The following is a 20,845-nucleotide window of genomic DNA, read 5'->3' on the forward strand; positions in this document are numbered from 1 at the left end:
CCTTCCTCATGGAAGTCTATGTACTGTCTCTACGGTGTAATAATTAGCTCTAACTCTACAAACAAGGTTAGAAATGAAATCACCAGTGTTGCAAGTGAGACATAACAAATGGAAGATTCCCTCCTCTGAGTTTCTGTCATACCCTTAATTTTATTTGAGCTGGCATTGACTTATTCTACGTGTCTCTTCTGCTAGAGTTTGAACTCTGGAGGACTGGTCTCGTCTCTTATTAATTATAATGGTGGCACATAGCACATTATAGGTATTTATTACTAAGTGGTTGGGTTTAATATCTTAAGAAGCAGAAAATGTGGTTTTTCTTGAGAGAGAGATGGTTTTGAGTGTTGTTCCTTTAGTATATTCTAAGCCTGCCCACCTGGGGCACTGTAACTATGGCTCCTAATGTAGGGAGCCCACAATCTAGCTGTATTATGTCAGCAAGAGCTCTTTGTATACTGAGACAATAAACTTATGAACCATCTTGATGAGTTTTACATGTAGAATGGCTTAGACTATAAGGTACTGCCACCTCATCCCACAGTTGAGAATTGTCTAATGCAAACCTTGCTTTTTAAGCATGGGTAATAGGACTGTCACGAGTGGATCATTGAAGGGATAAGCAAAATATCTGTCAAACTGAGAATTAATATCTGTCAAATCATTTGCTATTATTTGGTAGATGGGAGGTTATTTTTTTTTAAGAAGTAGATTGGCTGAATGGATAACAAAAATGTGGCATATTCATAAAATGGAATATTGTTCAGCAGTGAAAGGAATAAAGTACTAATATGTACTACAACACGGGTGAACCTTGAAAACATTATGGCAAAGTGAAAGAAGTCAGTTACAAGGCCAGGCACGGTGGCTCATGCCTGTAATCTCAGCACTTTGGGAAGCCGAGGTAGGTTGATTACTTGAGGTCAGGAGTTCAAAACCAACATGATGAAACCCCGTCTCTACTAAAAATACAAAAATTAGTTGGGCATAGTAGTGTGTGCCTGTAATCCCAGCTACTCAGAGGATGAGGCAGGAGAATGGCTTGAACCCGGGAGGCGGAGGTTGCAGTGAGCCACGATCTGCCCTCCAGCCTGGGTGACAGAGCCAAACTCTGTCCAAAAAAAAAAAAAAAAAAAAAACCCAAAAAAAAAAAACAAAAACAAAAACAAAAACACACACACAAAAACCTCCAGTTACAAAAGACCACATATTATATGATTCCATTTATGTGAAAAGCCCACAATAGGCCAATCTATAGGGTCTGTAGAGATAGAAAGTAGTGGTTGCTGGTAGGGTTTGGGTAGAGGATAGGTAGTGATTGCTAATAAGTGTGAGTTTCTTTTTGGGACGCTGAAAATGTTCTTTATATGGTGGTGATGACTGCCCAAGGCTGTGACTATACTAAAAACAGAACTGTAAACTTTAGGTGAATTTTATTGTATGTAAATTATATCTCAATAAACCTGTTTAAAAAAGTGGATTTCCCTTTAATCTATTATCTGAGGATTGCTTCAGGGATTCAAAATAGTGCATAGTGGCAAGTTTTAAATTCATATTGATTTGTTTTTGGTAAAGAAGTCATGCTTACTTCACGATGAACACACTTAAGGAAAACTTGATAACACAACTAGAGCCACCAAACTTTAACAAATATATTTCCACCTAACTTCATGCACAGTTTTTTCTCAGAAGCTTTAAAAATGTATACTTTCTCAAATGTTGATTAATGAGATATCTGATAAGAAATAACAGGGTCCTGACAGTCCTGATTGTATAAATAGGCGTTAGGGATTGTGTTCATGATTCGCTTGTCAGCGCAAGAGAAATGTGTGATTATGTTGAATGATGGTTAATTTTCTTATCTACCAGTTTTAAAAATAAAGATGTACAGCTAGAAAACAGGTGCCCAGGGAGAAAAGGAGACCTGCAGCTTCGATAATGAGCCCCAGAAAGACACTAGAAGGAACAAGCTCCCATTTAGGAGTTGTCGTTCGAGTCCTGGCCAGTGTCTGACTATGGTTGATGAGTTAGAGAACTATGGCTGGCTTCTCACGAAGGATTTTTTCATTGACTCTTGTTTTGTGTTAGACAGCTTTTCCTATCCTCCATCAGGGTCATTGTCCCACCTTCTCTGACTCACTTATTGTGTCAACAGAATTAAAAGAGCAGCCAGTGGACGTGTGTAGAGGCTGAAGGAGAGCTGTGTTTCCAGCTTTGTATTTGAACAGTTCGTACACAAACAGTTCTCTTTGATTAAGTATCCGGTGAAACCAATTCACATGAACTCCAATTAAACTTTAATGAACAAGTGGGTGTATTAATATCAGCTGAGTAATGCAGGCAGCACAGATTCCAGTAAGTGACTCACTTCTCTGAGCAGCTCATTCCCCATGCACGGTTAGAGTTACTAGAAAGCTTCCAGCTATATTTGAGTGGATCTGGTCTGGGCCTTGTAATTCTAACAATCCTCAGGGCTTGTTATTCATCTCGCGAAAAAACCACAGTCATCCAGACCTCTGTTTTCAGAGCAAAGACTGGGGATGAGGAGTTTTGTTCACATTGAGCAATTAGGCCCTTTGTGGAGCAGTGACCATTTGGACTTTTATTTTCCCCATCTTCCTGTTTTTGTTTTTTTGTTATTTTATTTTTTAGAGACAGGGTCTCCCTCTGTAGCCCAGGCTGGAGTACAGTGGTGCGATCACAGTTCACTGCAGCCTCAGCCTGTTGGATTCAAGCAATCCTCCTGCCTCAACCTCTTGAGTAACCTGGAACAACAGGCATGTGCCACTGTGCCCACCTACAAAATGTTTTTAGATATGGGGTCTTGCTATGTTGCCCAGCTTGGTGTTGAACTCCTGAGCTGAAGTGATCCTCAGCCTCCCAAAGCACTTGGATTACAGATATGAGCCCCGTGCCCAGCCTTTGTTTTGTTTTTAAGTGAGAATTATTTTTTTCTTAAACCCAGGGGCAGTGTAGGTGAAGGTTAAGGCAGTGAAGATAGAACAATCAGTTTTGAAATGCACATAGCCCTCCCGAGCCTCACTTTCACCACATCTGCCAGTCTGCCTCAAGTCTTTAAGCTTCCTACACTAGAGGCAGCAAGGTGTGCCTGGAATAATGAATTCCTTTGAGCACAGACCCTGTTGCATCTAGGGACTGATGGCTGTACCTATTTCCTAGGAAAGGTTAAACAAGATCGTGAATATAATGCTCTTCGTTTCATGCCTGGCACATAATAAGTTCCCACTAAATGTTTAACTTGGTCCAGTCGGGGAAGGATGGGAAGGAGGATTTGGAGATGAATGAGACTCGGCCCTTGACAGTTCAGGAACTTGGAGTCTTGTAGAGATTTGACTTAAAAACGTCTGTGTAACTCCAGAGTGATAACGAAAAAAATGCTTGAAAAAGATAAATGAGGATTCAGGGGGTGGAGAAATCCCAGAGGTTGGCCACGTCTGAGAAGGCTGGAGGTTTGGGTAGGAAGAGGTATGGGTTTGGGAAGGTAGTTCTAGGCTGATCGAAGAGTGTGAGCAAAAGCAGAGGCAGGGATGTACCCACGTATCAGATAGTGCACATGTAGTGTGGTTACAGTAGGTGATAATTTAGGAGGCTAATTGAAACTGAATGTAGCCTTTGTGTCAGTCACCAAGCCCTTTCCCAGCTCCATTTGCTGTTCTGTCTCTCATTCTTTTCTACCTACGTTGAAACCAGTTGAAAATAATGGAGTCAGAGGCAGATGGCAATAATGTCCAGGTTGTGGAACATTAGCTCACTGGGCTTGCTAACGCAGCACCCATGAATGAAATTTACCCTCTTCCTCTCAGATAGCTCCTGCACTCAATATCTTCCATTTAGGGCACACTGTGTGTAAAGCTCCCAACCATGAAGAACAGTGAGGATATGCCTCTAACAGTCAGGTTAGCTCACAAAGACTGGAAGGAAGTGGCTGGGTTACACATGGCCAGTTTCTTCTCCAAACTCGATAATTGGGTAACTCTCTGCTTCCTCGCCTGAGAACAAGGGAGTGGGAGGAAGCAAACAAGAAAAGAGAAGAAGCAGTGGAGAAAGGAGATGTTCTGCCAGTGCCAGACTTCTTGCCCCCTACTCTTCCCAAATGTCAACATAGTTCCTTTAGGGGACAAAAGTGGGAGGCTAGAATGGTAGGGTAGGGCCACATTATGGAAGTGAAAAACCAGGGGCAGTTTCCTGAGCAGGGAATGATGTCATTCAGTCTATAATTCAGGCTGGTTAATCTACTTATGCAACACCAGTTGAAGGACACACTTAGATAACTCAGCCTTGAGTCAACAAATCTTGTGTAATGCTGCCAAGGTCCATAGTGCAAGAATCAGCCCCCACTTCGGAAATAACAACCACCCCTCAGTGCCAAACCCTGGACATTGCTTGTGAATCTCAGACTGTTTCTTTCCCTCCAAGATACTGTTTTAGAGAATGTCGTAGGGTAAAAAATCCGAGGGGTAAAGTCATAAATTCCATAATAGTACAGTAGGTGGGAGGCTCTAATCAAGTAGATACATTCTATTTTTGGAATTGTGAATAAAGCAGAAGGGATTCTTGCAAATCAGGAATTGAATAGATTGATGGTACAAATGAGAGACTATATGTTGCTTATAGAAAACAAAGGATTGCCTATCAGGTTTTAAAATGTGAGTCAGTAGTTTATATAGTGATTCAAGCGGAACAGCTATCTTGGTTATTAACTAAAATCTTTTCTTTCCACTTCCATTTTATGTATGAAGAAACTATTAACAATGCAAAGATCATTATCAAATGACACTGGGGCTAGGTTTTATTACCCAGCTTAATCCTTCATTTCATATTGAGCATTTCGTATGGAAGTGAAACAATAAGGATATGTTTCTAGAGATTGATGAGATAACTGAATTGGACTTGGTTTTGACATTCAAAGGAGTCAGGTAGAGGCACTTAGTTGAGGTCACTACTTCATTTTGGCGAAAGACATATGTCCATAGAAATTTAGTAGCCATGCTGGGTTATGTATCTTTGAATTGGGAGCCTATGACAAATTTTCTCCAACGCGAAGTTTCTTCAGAGTCTATCATCGTTTCAACAATAATTAAGTCATTTACATAGAGGATGTGCTCATCTACTTTTACCTACTGTCATCTTTTCTCCAAGTTAAACTGAATATATTGTGTAGATTGGTTGATTAGCCTTCCTGAAATGAACATCCTTTGCAAACTTATCTCTCCAAACCCAAATCCTGCCCAAATTTCCCAATTTACCTCTCTAAGACTCCGAATAGGATCCTCTTCTCTGGAGATCTTCGACAGATCACACTCCTCTTTTCTTGGGAACAACTTTCTGTTTCCTTGTCCAGAGTGGACACCACTCTGTTATCCTGGTCACTCTCTGGGCCCCCTCCCTTTGTCCACCTTGAGCACAGGCTACTGGCCACTGATCCTCTTGCAGGCACTAGCCTGGCTACTCCATTGCTTATGTTGCCTTTGCTTCTCTTAAATGCCATTGTTGGTGATTGCTTCACACAGCAATCGTTCTCACCCAAGTTTGTGGATAAGACTCACTTAGGGAGGTTTTGCCAGAATTCAGCTCATATCCCTAAATGTTTGGGTGTGGACTAGGGTGCACACTTCTCATGAGGCACTTCCCATGAGTACCCCTTCTCAAACTTTACGGATAGCAGTTTACTTATGGCCTGCAGTGCATAAAGTGAAAGCTTTCTGAAAAGACGTTTAATCCATTGGTATGAGGATGAAAAAGCTACACTCAGGGCATGAAAAGAGTAAGAAGGTCACAAAAAGGGTGTGGTTTCAGCTGGAGGGGAAGCTGGACAATGCTATAAAGGAACAAAAGCTCAGCGTCCTGACCATCTGTTTCTTTTCTACCCCCGGCCCATTCCCATAATGCATATTTATTCTGCCCACTGTGCCATAAGTTCTGTTCTAGAAGTTTGCATGAGCAGAGGGAACCTTAGCCCCACTGAAGCCAGTCGTGAGGCTCTATCTTATTCTATGGGCTTCAGCCTTTTCGTGAAGACCCAGCTTCTCTTCTTGTCCCAGGCCCTAAGCAGGCCCAGACTTTTCCCATATACACACTCTGTCTCTAACTTATCTGTCTTACACCTTAATAAGGCAGCAGATTGTGTCAGAATCAGTTAACTCTTTATCAAAAAACCCAGAGCAGACAGACGGGTGAACTTGCTCATGGGCTGAGCTGGAAGGGAGGCCAGTTTTCCTTCACACAGCCTTGGACTCTCCCTGGGCTTTTTTGTGTGTGATGTATGGAGACTATGTTCTAATATTTCAGTCATATCTTCCTTATTTTAAAACTACAGAATTGATCTTACCAACTTACTGGGGAGCACATCGTCAGTAAATTCTAATGGAAAAACCTGTCTGATCAATGGGACAGGAAAGCGTCACAGCAATACCGGTGAGTCATTCCAAGACCAGGCAAATTTGAGCTGTGTTGCTTCTTCGATGCTGACTATAATTCTCCCTCAGCATTATGTCGTCTTAAGCAGCTTTTGAATCTTCGTCTCTGATTCCCTTTCTAGGTCAGACTGTGTCTTTTTTTAAATTGTGCCTGGACATCCCCTTAATAGGTTGGACTAGTCCCGTTAGGATAATTGGCTGTATGAATATGTGAAAATAGCAACAGTGAATTTTAAAGTTCTTGAACAATCTCCCCCTCTCACTATGAGGTGAGGCATTTAGGGTGGGCTGTCTGTTTTTTTATTCTTGGTTCTTGTTTTTAAAAAAGTAGGATGTTGGACCTTGGGATGAGAGGGAAGTAAAACAGTTTTGGAACCCTTTTAGAAAGCAAACTAAAACAAAACTCCTTTCTTGAGAAAAATGAATGGACATTGTAAAGAAGACAATAGGGCACCAGGAAGCTTGAGCCAGGTCTGCCTGTGTCACATTTCGAGTTATGAGCTTCACTGCCCTGCTGTCGCTGGGGATCATCATCAAATCCATTTCTCTGAACTGTTGAATGGATCAGATGAGTTAATGCCTATGAAAATACTCTGTAAACAGAAAATACCTTCCTATTTGTTATCTCAACAAAGGGACTTTTATCATCCCTAAAATAGAACAAACATTTGTTTTTCAATTGTGAAAGTTATGTAGACTCTTTTAAAAAAGTTAAATGCACAGAAGTATGAAGAAAATCAAAATAACCCTTAGTCCATCATCCAGGGACATCATTGTTCTAATTTAAACACGTGGGTACTCTGTCCTGTTTTTTTTAAGAAGGGTTGTGTTTTTTTTGTGTGTGTGTGTGTGTTTGTGTGTATATGGATGTATATTTTTATTCTGTTTTCTTTACATAACACTGTATTGTAAACGTTCCCAAAATGTAAATTTTAATCATTGCGTAATATTGCATTATCTGATATATTCACATGCATTTTGAGATTTTGTGACAAACAATTGTGACCATTGTTTCCACAATTAAGGGTTAACTGCTTACCAAGAAAGGAACTTACTTTAAAACATGGCAGACACACTTGGCCATTTTTTTTCTTTTTTTGGCAGTAAAGGATTTGGAAGTATCTGATTTTTTTAATAAATTAATATGTATTGAGTTGGAGTTTAGCAGTATTTTTAGTTAAGATCTCAGTCAAGGTAAAAAGGTCAGACATGTAGAGTTATTAATTTGTAGAAAATTCTGACCACAGCAAAACATATTAGCCCGAGTTCTCTTAATTAATACAACATTAGTTACAGAAATACTAAAAAATAGATTGGTTGGTCTCCTGAATGTTCTGCATTAGATAAGTTGCCTTATGCCGTCTGGAAGACTTTTTATTTTCTCTTTGTAGAAGGATACAATAGATTTGTTTTGCTCAAAGGGTTCATTATCTGTTGCTGGGCACGTATATAATACTATAAACACATTTCTGGATATGATGACATAATGATGAAGAGAGACCTTTGAATATTTTCTTAAATGAAGATAGAAGGAATAGCAAGCTGTGAGAGGAGATTTTTCTAGTATTTAAGTCCTAAGATTGATCTTTTTTGTCATGGATTTATCCCTTTGTCTCTATGCATTTCTATGTGTCTGCTCAGCATCTTATCTTCTACATTTGCCCTAGTTCCGTCCTTCCTTTTGTCCGTGCTTGTTTTTCCATGCACCTGCCCATCCACCCTCCTGCTTCTCTATCCAGCCATCCATCTAACCATTTCTGGCTATTCTTACCTCCCTGTTTCATGTATATTTCTCCATTTTTACCAGTCATTTGTATTTATCTATTTGTCCATCCATATCTATACCTGCCTTTCTGCTAACTCTCTAGGTATAAAGTTAATGGAGATGATTTTGATGAAAACTTATAAATTTCCTTACTGCATTTTACACTGAGGATTACAGGGGCTAAAGGCCACGGGGACCAGAAAGTGGAAATGACCAGAGTTTGGCCATTTTTGTTTCATTTCAACATCAGGAGGGAAGGTCAGAACTAACCTGATTACCCTTTCTGTGATACTAATCAGGATGTTCTTAGTATAATGCCTGTTGGAGAATGTTATTTTAAGGAGTGTTTTGCTAAGAATCAGTTGCCAGGACATAGAATGAAGAGCTATTGTATAGCTTCAGAGTAGTTCTCTTTTAAGAAGGATGTAATAAATTAAAAATAATTTTCTTGAGGTCAGACTAAGAAAAGTCAAAGATGTACAATTGCCATCTCTCCAAATTTGTTGATTTTGTTTATTTATTATTTATATTATTATTTGAGACAGAGTCTCACTTTGTTACCCAGGCTGGAGTACAGTGGTACGATCATAATCAACTGCAGCCTCAAGGTCCTGGGGTCACTGAAGCCTCTCGAGTAGCTTGGACTGCAGGTGTGCACCACAATGCCTGGCTAAATTTTTTTGTACTTTTTATAGAGACTGTGTTTTGCCGTGTTGCCCAGGCTGGTGTTGAACTACCGGGCTCAAGCTATCTGCTTGCCTTGGCCTCCCAAAGTGCTGCGATTGTAAGTGTGAGCCACCATACCAAGCCCAATTTGCTGACTTGAAAAAAAACAAAACAAAACAAAACAGAACATATGGTAGCATTCTCAGGGAGTTTAGAGACAACATAATGAAGGTATTTTCAAGGTTTGGGGAGCTGCTTGGTACTTGATTTTGGACAAAATGGAAGGAAAACAACCGTCCTTTACTGAAAGCCATTTTTCTCCTTATTCTGAGAAAGCTGCTTTGCATTTACTCTGTCACTTAATTCTCCCATCCTTCCTTCAGTGTAATTTCTATTATCCCAATTTATAACTAAGAAACAGAGACTCAGAGAGGCTAAATGATTTGCCTAAGTTTACATGACTGACGGGTGCCACAGTTTTTGTGGAACAGAGATTTGTTCGAATCTAAAACTGTTACTCTTTGCAGTAAACCACAATGAAACCTTGCCGAAGACTTACAAAACCTTAGCTATATATCAGTTCTCCACTTTAAATTTCATGGTAACTCAGCCTCTGAAAAGGATCCTGCAAACAGCACAGTTTTCAGTTCTTTTCTTGAGAGAAAGCAGGGCATTCTTATCGACGTGATAAAGAAGACAGCTCTTAGGATGTGGATATAAGATTGCCATTTATGGACTTTAGTATTTGACAGAATGGGGTTTTCCTCATATGCTCCTGTGTGTTTTTGTTTAACCTAATCTGAGTCTCATTAGTCAGCTTGATCCAGAAGACACAAAAGTCTCCTCCATAAGGTGCATCTTATGCAGGCAAACAAAGCAATGAAATGCAGTAACTCTCCTCAAACTTTTGTAAGCTCCAGAAAGCCAGAAAAGACAGCTATTGTAATATATTTTGCCAGGCCAGCTGTTATGATCACAAACGAGCCTGAAATAGCAATGAGTTTTGAAATCACAGCACATTTATTTATTTCTTAACTTTTCCATAGGTTTGAAAGCTTGCTCCCTCCCTTTTTATCATGCTAAACCGTGGTTGCTAACAACATTCTATTCTGGGTGGGAATTAGCTTTGGCATGATTAAGAATGGAGATGGAGGCGGGTAAAAGAGGTTCTGCTGTAGGACTTGTCTTATATGATTTTATTCTTACTTTTAATCTTTGTTTTATTCTTTAAGCATTTATTAACTGCCTACTATGTACTCAACACTGTGCTATGTGGGAAAAATATACTAGAACAAGGGTTGGCCAACTTTTTCTGTAAAGGGCCAGATGGTACACAGCTTAGATTTGTGGTCCATAAGGTCTCTGTTGTAGCTACTCACTCTGCTCTCAGACAATACATGAAACACTCAAGACTCCGCCATAAACAATACATAAATAATTGAGTGCGGATATGTTCCAATAAACTTTTATTTACAGAAACATGCAGTGAGCTGGATTTGGTCTGCATGCCACAGCTTGCCAGCACCTGTACTAAAATGTCCCTGAAAATAGAGAACTTTGTTTTGTTCATTGCTGTGTCACTGGTGCCTAGAGAGTAGTACCTGGCATGGGATAGGTGACCAGTAAATGTTTGTTGAATGAATGAACTTATAAGTGAATGAATGAACTTATAAGTGCATGAAAGACTCAGACTCCTTCTCTGATCTCTTCTATACTTAAAGAGAGCACAAAGAACTGCGGGAGGTAAAAGGTACTTTCCTGGAAGAGAGAGTGTGGAGGGTCATGGAATCAGGTGGTATCTGAGCTGGACCCTGAAGAATAGGTAAGTATATGTCACCAGCGATGGTAGGAGAAGCACACTGCAGGTAGGAGAAACATGCAAACAGGATAAGAAGCAGGGCCCTTGTGGTGAATAATGAGAAGATCAGATGTTCTATAACAGGAGTTTCCTGACTTGCTTGATCTTCAAAATCACCTATTATTAAAAATAGGTTCCCAGTACCCTCCCTAGAGATTCTGATTTTGTAAGACAGGGTTGGACAATGATAATTTACAAAATAAATATTTGAAAGGTGTATGGCTTTGGAAAGATATACTGGAACCATTTCTAATGGGAAATAAAGTTCTCACTTTTCTTAGAAAAAGGACTAGTATCAGCTAGTAATCGCTGGACCTGTAATTACCCTCTACCTTCTGTGCCATAGAATGGAGGAAGAGCCCTGGTGGAAATCTACCCTACTTAACTGCCTGTCTTCGTATGTCCCCTGTTGATGTTGTAGCAGTACTCCAGCCTTTATGATGGAACAACATGTAATTTAGTCAGTCAATTGTAGTCATATAAATTATAATAAATGTATCAAATTTGTATCTACTAGATTTGTTGCTTTTGAATTTCTGGGTTGGCAAACTTCTCAGAGGGCAAATAGATTTAAATGGCGTAATAGAAAATTTGCATTCTCTTGCTGTACCTCCAATTCAGAGTGTAGTTGAATGCCCAGATTTGTTTGTAGACTAAGATCACTGGAAGGGCTGTATAGTTTAAGCCTGTTTTTTAATAATGGGGGGAAATCTGAAGCCTAAAAGGTGGGCAGGGACTTGCTCAAGTTCTTTCACCAAATTATTGGCAGAACCAGGAGTACAATGCAAATGCTAAGTTACTAAATTTAGTTTTCTTTTCATGGTGTCATGCCACATGTATCAATAAAGTTCCTAATTTACATACTTTCTCTCCCCTTTAAATCTCACAGCTTTTTGCTCATATACCTCTTCTATGCTGCTTATCATAAAGTTATACCTTAATGTCTTATCCTGAGTGAGTAGCCCACTGTTATCCCAAATAAAGGCTGAGCTCTGTTTCCCTGGAGAGCTTAACATATTTCCTGGCACTTAGCATGTGTTCAGCAAATAATTGTAGACTTGAACTATCTTGAGCATCTTTTCTTTTCCCATGTGTTTTGACTCAAGTTCCTTTGCAGTTATATTGTCAGAAAAGTCAAGCTCTTCCAGAACTGCTGAAACACAAAGATAATTTCTCTTAAGCTTCCTTAAAAAAAAAAAAGTTGAATTCCCTATTATGGCTGAGACCTTTCTTAACAGCTCTTCTGATAGTTAAATGTCAGTTGATTCAAAAAAGAAATGTCATTAAATTATCAGGGAAATAAATTACATATTTATTTGGGCTGAAATATTTTAATTGACCACTTAAAATAAAGATGATAGCAAAAGACTGATACATTTCCTAGCTTGCACGTTTCTCTCAATTGCCAGGACTTTTTTGTTTATATCTCTTAGGAGATTTCATTTTTATTTCTCCTGCATTATGGTTATATATGTGCTTTTGACTCTCCCAGTGGGTGATAAGTTCTTTGAAGTCAAAGTACTTAAAAAAATTAATCTCTACATCCCCACAAAGCCTAACTCTGTAAGAGCTAAATACTAAATGTATTACTTTAAAAAAATTGTTAGGAAAAGGTCAGTGTTACCTTGATTTCACTCTTATTTTTCAGCCCTCAAGTCAACAACCATTGTACTGAACATCCAGCTTTGTGCCTTTCTTTGAGCTTAACATTGGGAGGAGGTGTGGATTGGGGCATAAAGAAGTAAATAAAACATAGTTATGTTGACATAACCCATAAGTATAATGTGATATGGAAATCTGAGATAGGTACAAATAACCTGTATAAGAATCTGGAGGCAGGTTAATTCTGACAAAGTGAGTCCAGAGAGGCTTCTGCAAAGTGTTAATATCTGAGATGAGTTTTACTGGGTCTTGGTCTTCTGTTTCAGTTATTGGTTTTGATTTTTCACAACACAACACACACACAAACACACAGATACACACACACGCAAAATGATTTGTTTTCTTTTTATAATCTCTTTGACTATAGACTTAAGAGAACTGCCTTTATGTAAGATGAAAGGAAAAGAGGAGCAGGTTTTACTATGTTATTTGAAGGTTTCTAGGAGTCTGAAACACACAGCAACCGAAAGTATTTGGGATGGGTGATGCCAGTAGTGTGGCCAGAGAGAGACGTATACTATTCTAAATTAACGGTGTTCTTTTCCAAGGATTTTCTCATTTACCTGTTGTTGTCTTCAATAGTTTAATTACACTAAATATTCCCATTGGTGCAGGGAACATAGTATGGTGGAGGAAGTTTCACCTTTGAAGTCGGACAGTTCTGTTTCTGTACCTAACTTTTCACTTATTGTATGTGTGACTGAAGGCTGTTGCTTAGCCTCTCTAGGGTGGTTTCCTCATCTTTGAAAAATATTGTGTTTTTTTTTTTTTTTTTTGAGACGTAGTCTCACTCTTTCACCTAGGTTGGAGTGCAGTGGCGTGATCTTGGCTCACTGCAACCTGTGCCTCCTGAGTTCAAGCGATTCTCCTGCCTCAGCCTCCCAAGTAGCTGGGATTGCAGGCGTGCACCACCATGCCTGGCTAATTTTTTTCTTTTTTTGTATTTTTAGTAGAGACGGAGTTTCACCATGTTGGTCAGGCTGGGCTTGAACTCCTGACCTCAAATGATCTACCCGCCATGCCCTCCCCAAGTGTTGGGATTACAGGTGTGAGCCATCGTGCCTGGCCTGAAAATTGTGATCATGGAAAGTACCTCACAGAATTGTGCGATGAATGGAGCTAATGTTTGCAAAGCTCCTATTTCAGTGTCAAGGATATGTTAAGCCATATGCCTACAGAGTCAGGCACATTTTCTTGAAACACAAAGCCCTTTATCTAGCTTAACCTCTTCCCACTTTAGAGTCGTGGGTGCAGGAAATATTTTGTTTTCCTCTTTACTGTAAGGAAAGTAACAGTGCTAGTGTGTTGTTGAAATGCCACGGTCTGGGCATGTGTTTGGGGAGAGAGCTGCAGTGCATGGTGGGGAATGGGAGGTGCTCAAGAGGGCATCCTCTCTGAAAGGGGTGGCAGCCGCTTGGCGCTAGCTCATTATTGCCACGTGGAGATGCATCATTGCCAGATTTTTATGTAAACTCTTTGGTTTTTAAAATGTTGGCAGCTCATTCAAGTATTTTTAAAGCACTATGAGAGATACTTCCTCATGGAAGAAAAAAAATGCAACTTACAATCTTACTCAGTAGCATCAACTTTCACTCAAAACAACAACAAAGCACGTTGTAAGTCCGCACTGCAAATGGCAAACAGAACCCGTCCAAGGACCAGATTCGGCCTGCAGCCCTCAATTTGCATCTTCTATGCATATTTTTAACTGGTAGAGATAACAGTAAATGATGGCAAACACTTACTGAGTCCTTTGCCTGTGCTAGAAACCTTGCTATACTTTGCATGTAGCATTCAATTCTCACAAGAATCCAAAGAGGTGTCTAATTACTATTATTATCCCATTTTACAGACGTGAGCATTGAGGCTTAAAGAAATGAAGTCTTTTTCCTGAGGTCACACATTTGAAATGTGACAGATAGGTTTCAAACCAAAGCCTGTTCTCCTTTAAAATCATACATACCAGTGGATCTCAGTCCTGGTGGTATGTGAGAATGATTGGTTTGCCCTTAAAAATAGTGTTGTCCAAGCCCACCCCCAAGCTCATTAAATCAGAATGTCTGAGGGTGGGACTCAGACATGGCTGTTTTTTTGAAAGCCTCAAATCAATGATTAGAAATAGCGATTAAGATAGATAACATTTGTGCTTCCACATCTGACACTACCTATCTCCTGTACTCTATTTTATTTTATTTTTGAGCGTTTATTGTTCTCTGAAAATTATGTGCATCTTTACCTGTTTATGAATTTTCTACTTTTACCACACTGGGATGTCAGCTCCATGAGTGCCAGGATTTAGTCTTTTTAAGTTGTTTGTTATATCCCCACCGAGGTCAGTGCCTGGTGCATAATAGATGCTCAGTAAGTATTTATTGAATGAATAATTGGTTTTTCATCATAGGGAACTTACAATCTAGTGGGGGAGATAGATAACACATTCTTAGTCTGTGAGATAAGCTCATAACTGGGATGTTCAATATGACTTTATTAACACAGGGAATACAGCTGATTGTCTCTTAGACATTGTTAGGATACATTGTTTATACATGTATTGAATGGACTGTGGGGCGTTTTTGGTCACCTGCACTACTACACTGGATCCATTCTGTGCTCTGGGGTGTGAGTGTGTGTGTGTGTGTCTGTGTGTGTGCGTCATTTGGGGAACAGGCAACGCACTGTTATTACCTCTGTTTGGACACAATTTTTTAGTGACAGAGCTAGGAATAACTAGTGGAACCTTCTAAGTTTCTTTGCTTAAATATCAAGCCTCCTCAGAATTCAGGACTGATGGTAGAGGATTTACCAGTCTACAGGGAATTCAGATATTCTCTTCTCTTTCTAGGAAAGTCAAATTGTTGGTCATTCTGTCCCCAACATTTACAGAAGTAGTTTCTCAGCTTTGTTTATCCAAGATTCTTATGATGGATAATGTTCATGTCACAGCACACTATGGGCTGTGATATGCCCCTATCACAGAGAAGGCAGGCTATGGTGAAGTGGAATAAATGAAAAACTGTCTATAACTCTGCTTCTAGATGCTCCACTTAAGCTAGTAAATGGGAATGTGAGTGACAATATCATAGGGATAACCTTGAAAGAGTGCTAGTTTTTAAACAAAAACAAATCATTTGGAATTTTAGGATTTAAACAGTTACTGATAATAAATTGCTTGTGACACATCTGAAAATTGACAGATCCTAGTGATAGTGAAAATATTTAACAACTGCTATGGCCCAGGCACTGAACAATCTAAACCAACTCCAATATAAACAGTGGTGCCATCAAGTATGCACTGGTTGTCAGCCTTGCTGGTGGAGTCATTGTGTCATGAGAAGCAACTAAGAGCCAGTGCTGTACAAAGTATTGAGGGGAACAAACAAAATCCAGGGTGCTCACTGTAAGCAGAGTAGAGAGTAGATAGAGCCCTTGTTCCAGAAAGGTAAAACTTCAGTCAAGGACTTGATCTTCCCACTTATTGCTGGGAGCTCCAGGGCAAATCATTTGTTCTTTCTGAGCCTGAGTTGATGTTCCTTCTCCTTCTCCTCCTCCTCCTCCTTCTTCTTCTTTCTTCTTCTCTTTCTTCTTTTTCTCCTTCTCCTCATCCTCCCCCCTCTCCTCCTCCTCCTCCTTCTTCTTCTCCTTCTCCTTCTTCTTCTCCTCCTCCTCCTTCTTTCTTCTTCTTCTCTTTCTTCTTCTCCTTCTCCTCTTCCTCCTCCCCCCTCTCCTCCCCCTCTCCTCCTCCCCCCTCTCCTCCTCCTCCTCCTCCTCCTCCTCCTCCTCCTCCTCCTCCTCCTTCTTCTTCTTCTTCTTCTTCTTCTTCTTCTTCTCCTCCTCCTCCTCCTCCTCCTCCTCCTCCTTCTTCTTCTTCTCTTTCTTCCTCTCCTCCTCTTCCTCCTCTCCCCCTCCTCCTCCCCCCTCTCCTCCTCCCCCCCTCCTTCTCCTCCTCCTCTTCCTCCTCCTTCTTCTTCTTCTCCTTCTCCTTCTTCTTCTCCTTCTTCTTCCTCTTCTTCTTCTTCTTTTTTTTTTTTGATGGAGTCTTACTCTGTTGCCCAGGCTGGAGTGTAGTGGTGCGATCCCGGCTCCTGCAACCTCTGCCTCCCAGGTTCAAGCTATTCTCCTGCCTCAGCCTCCCCAGTATCTGGGATTACATGACCATGCCTGGCTAATTTTTGTATTTTTAGCAGAGACGGAGTTTCACCATATTGGCCAGGCTGGTCTTGAACTCCTGACCTCAGGTGATCCACCTGCCTTGCCCTCCCATAGTGCTGGGATTACAGGCATGAGCTACCGTGCCTGTCCAGAGCCTGTGTTTCTTCTAATGTACAGTGGAGGAGAGTAATTTTTGCGTTACCTACTTTGCAGGCTCTGGAGGCAGATTGAGCACACTTGAAGCCAAGGTTAAAGATGATGGCTGTGGGCATGATGACAGTAATTGTTCTTCTCTTGTTGAGGACTGATTGATGATCCCTGATTCCTCTGTTTAAATGTTACCGAAAGCAAAGGTTGAGAAAACAAAGGTTGAGAGGTCGTTAGGGGAGAGGCAAGATAAGCAGAGGTAGGACTTGTCTTTCTTCTGTGCTTCTCCAGAATTAGTTGTGTCCTGTGGCATCCACAGACAAAAATTGAGCAATCTCCTTCGTAGTTGAGATTGTAAAATTCAATAAAATAGCTTTAAATAGCCTTATGCTGTATAATATTCATGAAAAGTGTCGTGAGTGAGGTGGCTTGCTTGTTTTGAAAATGGGCTGATTTTGACAAAGGGGAAAAATCGGGATTCATTTACTGTAAGTTGAAAGTAAGAAACAACAAAGTTGAATATTAGAAGAACTCGGCTATCGCAAAAACCACATACTTTCACATCAGTAAAACGTGGAGTTCTGATCTGAGTGAAATGTGAAACTTCTTGCAGACCACAGAGAGTAAAAAGGAGTACTTTTGTTTCATTATTAATACCATTGTCCTTGTTTCTTTAAATGAGAATTGATAATAACCATAACAGAATCTTTCACACAGGCCAAAAACAGAAAGAAAGATAAATTAAACAAAACAAACAAACACCCAAAACCTCACCACCGCCACTACCACGACTGCAAACAAAACCCAGTGCTGTGAGGATGCATCACGTTTAAGATCCCTTTAAGTCATCGTGTTCTAGAGAAAGGGGTTCTTTATTTGTTTCTATCGATAGAGTGAGTTTTTGTTCAAGTTTTCTTTCTTTTTTGTTTTTTTTTTTTTTTTCTTCTTCTGGAAGACTGACGAAGTTGGTCTTTTGGTATATTACCAGAAAGATAACTTTGGCTTCTAATGTCTGCAGTGATATGAGGCAGGTGACTGTGTGTATTCTGCGGTGATCCATGTTCACAGGGAGAGACAGGCCAAGGATGCCCGATTCATGAGTGCGCTGTAGGTGCTTGGGAGTGAGAAGGCAACAAAACAATGTGAACTTAAAAAATAGTTAGCCAGTGGAGTTGAGGGAGAGGTGCTCATTCTTTGCTGACACATGGAATAATTGTTGAGGGAGAGATGCTCAATCTTTGCTGACACATGAAATAATTGTGTTGAAGAGTCTATGAAAAAGGGGTCAATAGATTTGAGTTTTCATCACTTTGGCCATCACCTAATTATAGATGGCCTCCACTGTGAAATGTGCAAGTTGAAATAGATTTTTAAAAAATTCATTCTCTAGACTGGCATTTAGAATTTGAGTTTATTCAGTCCTTGCTTCTTGGGCAGTTAGGGTGACATGGCAATAAAGGGAAGCTGGTGCCAGAGTGTTAGGGGTAGATGTTGGGTGGAATGTGTGTGGAAAATTGAGCAGAGCATTATTTTTATTGCTATTATTATTTTTTAAAAGGGTCCTTATAGTAAAGAGAGCCAACATTGATTGAATATATGTTCCTTGCAAGAACTTGGGCTAAGTGCTTTATTATAAGTTATCTTATTTAATTTTCACAGAAACCTGTTGAAGTGTAAGTTTTAGCTTCCTGTTTAACAGTTGTAGAAACTGAGGTGCTGAAAGGATGAAGAACTTCCAAAAAGTCAAAGATACTAAGCAGCTATATTAGTCTTCAGATTCTGATATCTTTCTCATGCTTATTCTGATATGCCACATTAAGTTGCAGAATTGAGGCTGGGTGCTGTGGCCCCATTTTTTTTTTTTTTAGTTATTCTTATTTTCTAATTATTTTATATGCACTTTCTCTCTCTCCTTCTCTCTCTCTCTGTCTCTCTCTCTGTCTCTCTCTCTCTCTGTCTCTCTCTCTCTCTCTCTCTCTCTCTCTCTCTCTCTCTGTCTTTTGTCATATCCCAGTGCTTTGGGAAGCTGCAGTGGGAGGATCTCTTGATGCCAGGAGTTTGAGACCAGCCTCGGCAACATAGTGAGACCCTATTTCTACAAAAAAATGAACTAAAACAATTAGTTGGTCATGATGGTACACACCTGTAGTCCTAGCTACTCAGGGGGCTGAGGCAGGAACATTGCTTGAGAGTTCAAGGCTGCAGTAAGCTATGATTGTGCCACTATACTCCAGCTTGGATAATGGAACGAGACCCTACCTCTAAATATAAACTAAAATACGGTAAGATAAAATCAACTTATGGAGTTGGAACATTGCAGGCTATTTGGTTTCCCTACCCTGAATTCATCGTTCTCTTTGATGTGCTATTGTCCAGCATTTCATTTTTTTCTTTTTTGAGACAGAGTCTTGCTCTGTCACCCAGGCTTGAGTGCAGTGGCATGATCTTGGCTCACTGCAACCTCCACCTCCTGAATTCAAGTGATTCTTCTGCCTCAGCCTCCTGAGTAGCTGGGATTACAGGCACCTGCTGCCATGCCTGGCTAATTTTTGTATTTTTAGTAGAGACAGGGTTTCACTAGTTGGCCCAGCTGGTCTTGAAATCCTGACCTCAGATGATTTTCCTGCCTCGGCCTCCCAAAGTGCTGGGATTACAGGTGTGAGACACCACGCCTGGCCTTTGCAACATTTCTTTAAAGAAACTAACAATTAATTTGAATAAGTAACACAAAAATATAGTTTAAACTATAGTATAAAATTCAAAACTATGCAATGAAAAGCACATCCTTATCTTATCTCTCTGCTTTTCCCACCCAGAGGAAAGTATCAGTTTATATATCCTTTTAGAAATAAACCGGGTATAAATAAGTATGTGTATATACATGCACACACAGAAACACACACACAGATGTATTTATATTCCAGTGTATATAAATACACTACATTTGTAATTCCGTTTTCTGAACTGTCCTTCACTTCCTTTTCTATTGGATTGTTGAATTTTTGCTTATTGATTTATTACAGTTAAGAAAGTTAACTTGTAGTCTGTGATAGGAATTGTAGTGGTTTACCATTTTGCATTTCTTTTTAAACTTGCAGATTAAAATAAAAAGTTTTATATAATTAATTCTTTTTTGATTTTATGTTTCTTGAATTTTGTGTGACACTTAGGAATGCCTTCCCCACTTTGTGATATTTAAAAAGAAATTTCTAACTTTTATTCTGGTTATTTCATCTGCTCTCTCTTTCTCAAATCTTTGAACCATTGAAATTTTATTTTGGTAAAAAATGTGAGATGAGGCTTTATTTTGATATTTTTCTGGATCTGCAATTCCAAACACTATTTATTGAGGAGTCCATCTCTTTCACACTGATTTGAAAAGCTACTTTTATTGTATATTAAATTTCTTAATACGTAAATATTTAAGAGTTAAGAATTTGCATCTGTTTTTAGACTTTCTGTTCTATTCATCTGTCACTTCATGTGTCATTATTATGCTTTCAATTATTGTAGCTTTATAATATGTTTTATTATCTGACAAAGATTCCCTATTTTCATTAGTTTCTGTTTTTCAGAAAATTTCTGGCTTTTAATGCTTGCTTATTTTTCATTGAACTTTATAATGAACCTGTCTAGTTCTAAAAATAGTGTTCTGGCTGGGCGTGGTGACTCACGCCTGTAATCCCAGCACTTTGGGTGGCCGAGGTGGGCAAATCACTTGAGGTCAGAAGTTCAAGACCAGCCTGGCCAACACGGTGAAACCCTGCTACTAAGAATACAAAAATTAGCTGGGTGTGATGGTGGGCACCTGTAGTCCCAGCTACTTGGGAGGCTGAGGCAGGAGAATTGCTTGAACTGGGAGGTGGAGGTTGCAGTGAGCCAAGATCCCACCACTGCACTCCAGCCTGGGTGACAGAGTGAGACTCTGTCTCAAAAAAAAAAAAAAAAAAAAAAAAAAGGAAAATAAAATAATAAAAAAAGTTCTGTTAATATATTTATGAGGTTTGCTGGGTTTATTCATTAGCATTACATGCTATACATTGTAAAGGTGTTGATTCTTTTTCTTGGAATATTAATGCCTTTCCATTTGTTGAAACCTTCTTTGATGTTCCCAGGAGCACTGAGATTTTTCTTCATGTAGACCATGCATGTTTTTAAGAAGTT

General features: G+C 39.7%; 1 protein-coding gene across 11 annotated transcripts in view; it reads left to right on the plus strand.

The window, feature by feature from the left end:
- Positions 1 to 20,845, plus strand: part of LPP (LIM domain containing preferred translocation partner in lipoma) — a 741,617-nt gene that overhangs the window by 138,007 nt on the left and 582,765 nt on the right. For 3 of the 11 annotated variants that reach the window (XM_038002351.2, XM_038002361.2, XM_073023748.1), the window contains exon 3: positions 10,587 to 10,687. The exons of the other annotated variants lie outside the window; for them this stretch is intronic. The gene's annotated coding sequence lies outside the window, so the exon portion shown is untranslated. The remainder of the gene's footprint in view (positions 1 to 10,586; positions 10,688 to 20,845) is intronic. 11 annotated transcript variants of the gene reach the window in all.

This window comes from Chlorocebus sabaeus, chromosome 15 (genome assembly GCF_047675955.1).
Source record: "Chlorocebus sabaeus isolate Y175 chromosome 15, mChlSab1.0.hap1, whole genome shotgun sequence".
Taxonomy (NCBI): domain Eukaryota; kingdom Metazoa; phylum Chordata; class Mammalia; order Primates; family Cercopithecidae; genus Chlorocebus; species Chlorocebus sabaeus.